The sequence below is a fragment of the Linepithema humile genome, chromosome 2 (assembly GCF_040581485.1).
Source record: "Linepithema humile isolate Giens D197 chromosome 2, Lhum_UNIL_v1.0, whole genome shotgun sequence".
NCBI lineage: Eukaryota > Metazoa > Arthropoda > Insecta > Hymenoptera > Formicidae > Linepithema > Linepithema humile.
This window is the reverse complement of record NC_090129.1, coordinates 13,883,403-13,890,830: the sequence shown is the minus strand read 5'-3', so window position 1 is coordinate 13,890,830 and position 7,428 is coordinate 13,883,403.

The following is a 7,428-nucleotide window of genomic DNA, read 5'->3' as shown; positions in this document are numbered from 1 at the left end:
GCAGTCTTGGTGGAATAGCCCGAACGATACGCGTGCTGATTTTTGTGAAGAGGGTGACTTCACAGAGTTGTCTCCCTTAGATACGCGTCCACCAGCTTCTCCAATGTCTTAAGGAGAAACGATGTTAGGCTAATTGGCCTGAAATCCTTTGCCTTGGTGTAGCTCGTTCTTCCCGCCTTCGGGATGAAAACTACCCTTGCCAGTTTCCATGCGCTGGGTGTGTAACCCATCGCGATACAAGCCCTTAAGGTTTGGGTCAGTGGGTCCACGATCTGTTCCAATCCCTCTTGTAGAAGAGCCGGAAAGACACCATCCGGTCCCGCTGACTTGTAGGGCTTAAGAGGATGCTGAAGTCATATTGTTACCGACCGAAACTTCAATTTTCTAAAAAGGGTGGCGTTTTTTATTGCTTTAATAGAATTACAAATCCTTTGGTGTAAATAAAGTACATATGCTAATCTTTCGGCAGTTGGTCAAATTTAAACCAAAAAATAAAAAAAATTTTTGAAAATTTACCGACAATGTCACCTCAAAGAATTATATCTTTTATATCAAAATTATACTGCTTCAATCTGCAAAACAAGACCATGTGCCGAAGAAGAGCGTATGAAACAATAATGGAAAACCAAAAAAATAGAGCTTAGAGACTTATTTTCAAAACGCCACCCTTTTCCAGATTTATGTAAAGCATGTGTGCAATATAGAAAGAATAAGGTAAAAAAGAGCTATAGATTAGTTCCGAGATTTTGGGATAGAGGCGCTATACAGTTCTCAGTGCTATCTGTCATATACAGAATCTTTTAGGTTAGTTATGTGTGTGTTAGTTGTGCGTGTGTGTGTGTTTGTGTTATGTGCTACGAAACCCGGCTGAAAAAAATGGGTTGAAGGCACTCTGAAGGATAAAAAAGTGTATGTATTATACATAAATTTTGCAACATTTTTGCAAACATTTATATTATTTAATTACATACATTCATATTCTAATTTCTACAAAATACTTTTATTCATGTGCTTTATGTGTATATATTATGTATATTCTGTGCTCCATATTATGTATATTCACATCAAAGTATCTATGTAAAATTAACTTTTTATATCATCTTGTATATTGTATATCATTTATATGAATATCATTTTGTATATTGTATATATTTTTATAATAAATGTATATGTCATATAACTTATTTATAAAGCATGAAATATAAAGGTATTTTTAGTTTCTTGTATGTATCATTTGTAAAAAAATCTTGATAAAAAAAACATTAATTTTGTGACTTGCAATTATCTGTTTCAATATATACTTCTTTTAAATACTTACAACTAGCCTTATTTTATGCGTTTTCCTTGGTATCTAAAATACACATCAAAATATAAAATTAATTTCTAGTTCAGTAGAAAAAAAACATTGTAGTCTTACACCAGAAAGGAATGGTAAAATATCATGTATATGTAATAACAAATAAATCACTTTTCCACTGACATTATACACAACTTTGCAGAAATAAATTTATTCTGTGAATTTTGAATGTGTAGTGCAGTTTAAAACACACAGTCGAAATATATCTATATTTTTGAAATAATAATTCTGATTTTTCATGAATCACAGTGGTTTTATAAAATGTTCAATTTTAACAGTTTTTATTGGACTGTACTTTAGACAATATTATATTTTGCCATTTCTCTCTGTTGTAAGACAAGAATGTTTCGTTTCTACTGTAATAGAAATACATTTTCGATTTTGATACGTATTTTAAATACCAAGTTAATCACATAAAATAAGGCTAAGTGTAAGTATTTAAAAGAAGCATATAATGAAACAGATTATTGCAAGTCGCAAAATTAATGTTGTTTCTTTTATCAAAATTTTTTTACAAATGATAGACACAAAAAAATAAAAATATCTTTATATTTTATGCTTTAGAAATAAAAAATATGGCATATATCATATACATTTATTGTAAAAAGAGTATACAAAATGATGTCAATTTCTTAGAAAAATATTTTGATATAAATATAGATAATGTGGAGCATATAATATACATTATATATATATATATACATAAAGCATATGACGTAATAAAAGTATCTTACAATAAAGAATAAGACAAGCCAGAGGCGGTTTCCTCGTGGACTGGCAATATATAATAAGACAAGCCAGAGGCGGTTTTCTCGTGGACTGGCATTAGAAAACTCTTATTCTTGTCTTCAAGCCAGAGGCGGTTTCCTCGTGGACTGGCAATATAGAATAAGACAAGCCAGAGGCGGTTTTCTCATGGACTGGCAATATAGAATAAGACAAGCCAGAGGCGGTTTTCTCGTGGACTGGCAATATAGAATAAGACAAGCCAAAGGCGGTTTTCTCGTGGACTGGCATTAGAAGAAAATTCTTATTCTTGTCTTCAAGCCAGAGGCGGCTTTGTCGTGGACTGGCAATATAGAATAAGACAAGCCAGAGGAGATCTTTCGTGAGCTGACAATTTTAAATAAATATAATCAGAGGCGATCTAACGTCAGCTGACAGTTTAGAAGAAAGAGAGCTAAAGGCGATTTATTCGTGAACTGGCAAATTGTAAGAAATATTGTCAAAGGCGATCTATTGTGAGCTGACAATTTTAAATAAATATTGTCACAGACGATCTAACGTCAGCTGACAGTTTAGAAAAAAGAGAGCTAAAGACGATTTATTCGTGAACTGGCAAATTGTAAGAAATATTGTCAGAGGCGATCTATCGTGAGCTGACAATTTTTAATAAATATAGTCAGAGGCGATCTAACGTCAGCTGACAGTTTAGAAAAAAGAGAGCTAAAGAAAATTTATTCGTGAACTGGCAGATTTTAAGAAATATTGTCATAGGCGATCTAACGTCAGCTGACAGATTTGAAGAAATACGTATTTATTTTAGTTAGCAATTTACTGCACGTGTGGTCTGTTTATATTTTATCAGATAATTTATAAGGTCATTTAACCTTTTTTCTCGCAATTGAAATTCTATCGTATGGCTGAATGATGTACATACGAGACAAAATAGACTTATACAAGGTGTCTAATAGATATAAGTTAGATATGATAAAATATTTTATTTGAAAAATGTATGTATAATACTATATGTCTAATTGGAAAAATATGTTATATGCTTTTCCTATTTTTATTCTTATGTAACAAATACAAAATAAATAAATAAGTTAATTAATTATTGAATACATACATATACATATTGAATATAGTTATCTTTATTTTGTATTTTATATAACTGAAATGATATATACTTACATTATTTCAGTCATTATCATATAAAATACAAAATAAAGATAACTATTTATTGAATATATGTGTATATGTATATATTAATTAATTGATTAATTAGTTATTTAGTATTTACTACATAAGGATAAAAGTAAGAAAAGTATATGACATTTTTCTTCAATGATATATATAGTATTATATGTATATTTTTCATTTATTATTTTGTCATATTTAGTTTGTATTTATTTGACACCTTGTATACGCTTATGTTTTCTCGGACATTATATTGCAGCCTTGCGACAAAATTTCAGTCGAGGAAACAAGCGCAAGCATCGTTTGTTTACAAACTTCCGATGACACACGTACACAGACCACACGTCAGTGTAGTGAATCACCACTACAAACAAATGCGTACACACGGACCTACGCGGCATAGGTCCGTAGGCTGCGCCGATAATGTCATTTCATTTTTAGTATCATCGAAATGATGGCGCTTTCGCGTCGGAGTTCGCCCGTCACTTCAGCATCCTCTTAACCGAGCATACTTCTGACATTGTCACACGAATTATATACGAGTGCCAAGATGTACTCTTTCCTGTATTTGCCTCAACCTGCGTTTGAATCCGGTTAAATTATGTAAAAATCGATTAATTTCGTTATTTAAGCTGATATTGCACTATTGGGACACTGTTAATCAATATGACATGGTTTGTGCACACATCTAGAATTATCATATGATTCATACAAGTGATTTCATTTCGATATTTCGCGTTTTACCCGCGACAGTAGGGCGCGATTTCCTATAAACGGTTGATATCAATATTTATGTACATTAGGCATTCCCCCTTCCACGTAATGTTATTTTTTCGATCAGAAATAATGTTATTTTTAATACTATTTTATTTAATGCTATTTTTATATATAATAAAAAGACTTGTGTAACAATGCGCTTAAAATGTATTAATTTTTGTATACTCGCATTTGTGAAAGCCTCTCATTTATGAATACTTCATTTTCTAGTTTTTTTATATCAATATTCAAAGATTGTGAAAAACTAGATTTATCAATAAGGTCAAATATCCTGAACACAACATTAAAGGTTATACAACCGATTGCCTTCGACGAAACAATTTGCAGTTGGACAGTATCTTTTTATGAGTACACGACGCAAATATTACTATTGTGCAATAAAATGGAATTTTGCGCACAATAATTTGTAATGCTTGCATACATCTTGCAAAAATGGCTGGCATGTTAATATTTTAATACAGCAAACAAGTGATACTGTATTATATTTTTTAATATAATGATATATTATTTTTTAGATTCTCAATCGAATTCATTCTTGAATGCGCTATATGTCGGATATTTGTATCAGTGATTATGAAAGTGGACTAATTGTAAGTCATATACTCCGATAATTTTTTATTTTAGCATATTTCGACTTTATTGATGGATGTAACATAAAATAAGTGATAAAATTAATTTTTATAAAATTAATTGACTTAATCTACTTTCATATAATCACCGGCATACTTAATACTCTGCATTAATTGATTTCGGATTAATTGATCTCCTACATATAAAAAGCAGGGAAAACAAATAGAATCGAACAAAATGAACATTGTACAACGCTTGTCTATCATGCCGCGCTATTTTTGTTAAATCAAATGTTTTATTAGGTGTTTATTCAGTCATTCTCATGTACAAGCGTCAGCAAAATTCTTTCGACGTCGGTCTAAAACACAACATCGTCGAACGCTTGGTAATCAGTGAAGGCAATATATTTCGGCGACATTGATTGATATGTATAATAATATGTATATGTATATGTAATAATATGTGTATATAAATATATACACATACATATTATTACATATACATATTATTACATATACATTATTACATATACATTATTACATATATATATATATATAATAAAATTTGCTATCTTTTCCTCTCTTATCTTGTACAAAAACTATGAACTATTTAGAATATAATAAATTATTAAAATTCTTTGTTTCAATGATTTCAACTTTTAAAATTACTAAACTGAAAATTTATTTTACACATAAACGTATATACACTAAAAGAACCAGTTTGCATGTAAACACAAATAAATCATTAAGTTTGTAAAATATAGTTACATATTATTTCTTAATTATTAAAAATTATTAAACCAATATTTTGCGTGACACAATTATCACACAGATCTCTCAGCAAGAAAATTTTAGCTTTATTTCTATATCTCTATATTTAATTTTCCTAAAATATAAAAGAGAACAATAAATATTTTAAGTACAAATAGTAGTTACAAATTATACGAAATTCCATTCCCTCATTTTATTTATATAATGTATTATTCATTATAGAAATTAAAAATAATGCACGCATTTTATTGTCGTACAGAAAATTATATATGATATTAAATAAAATTATTTATTTATTATTACGCACTGTTATTAAAATTTTTATATTAAAATCTTATGTGGTAAAGACCAAAATAATCTTTCTGCACACAAAGATTGCATAAAGTTATGTGATAATTGATGTAACACGAGTTTATGACTAAAACTTTAACATAATAATTAATAGCGACAAAAAATGAGATCGTGATACTGTTTTTGTTGTAAAATAAGCGAAATAAGCTGAATATTTTAACGAATCAACGTTACGGTATAATAATTTTTGTTTTCTCATTTTTCTTTAAAGACTATCTTTAAAGATTTTAAAGACTTCTTTAAAAACTTTTTATTCCCTAGTATATCTTATATAATGAAACAATCAGACTTGAATAATAATCGCAATTTTCAATGTCATAACTAGAAAATGTAGTCGGCTAACAAAGATTGTAACGGAATGTCTTAAGGATGAGTTTGTGTTTGCGCGCGCGCGCGCGCGTGTGTGTGTGTGTGTGTGTGTGTGTGTGTGTGTGTGTGTGTGTGTGTGTGTGTGTGTGTGTGTGTGTGTGTGTGTGTGTGTGTGTGTGTGTGTGTGTGTGTGTGTGTGTGTGTCGCTTAGCTCTGCACACAATACAGAAAATGTTAAGAATAGGAATAAATATTAGGAGGAGCAATTATTTTATTTTAAACGAGGAAACGAAATTGATTAATTATATTCCTAATTTTTAATTCCTAATTTGTGGTGTGTTAATCTACTCCATTTTTTGTTTTAAAATGAAATAATTCGAATTTCTTATTCCTAATATTTTCTCTATTGCATTGTACATTCGGCGTTGTGAATAACCATACTAAACTGCCGTCGAATTTTAATTAACTGCAAGGCTACTGCTTAGAACAATATCGAGTTTATAATGATGTACTGCAATGATATATTTCGCGTTACAGTGGGACTCGCTTGATGCTATAAAACAATACTGTATCGACAATTTTTAATCTTTCTTTCATCAATGACGCAACACAAATTGTTTTTTAATAAAATTTTTTGATGATTTTCTAATTTCTTATTCTCAAATAATTATAATTCACTATTTCTCTTATAAGTCATTTGATTGCTTCAACGATCTTATGCGGTCTTAAGAGTGCGCGAATATTTTCGAGTGAGAGACTTGCAATTTTATTTTTGAAAAATATGAAACAATCAGGATAATTAATATATTATTAAAACAATGATAAATAAAGGAGCAATAAGTTTATGCTGGATCGACGTGCGTATTTATTTCAAAACAGAATATTAACAACAAACGTTTCGACCTACAACCAGGGCTTCATCAGTGTTGTATTACACATGTATTAAGTTATAAAATTTAATCGCTACTTCGCATGTTATTAACACTGCCATTCGCTAATGAAGGCCTGGTTATAGGTCGAAACGTTTGTTAATATTCTGTTTTGAAATAAATACGCACGTCCATTCAACATGGGCTTCTTGCTCCTTTATTTATCATTGTTTTAATTTTTGAGGCCTTTTTGGTAATTAATTTAATATATTACTAATATATATTTTTTAAGTTTTTCTTACAAAAAATTTCTTTTACTAATAAAAAAAAGTCATAAAAAGCCCAATAAAAATATATTAATCGAAATCGGGAGACAAGAATATGCCAGAATATTGATATGGATCTTTCATCACATTTCATGGTCATTATTTTGCCTTCAATGATTTACTAAAAACGCCTTCGCTTAGTTACCTTTTCCGTCTTACTACATGAACATGATATCCTT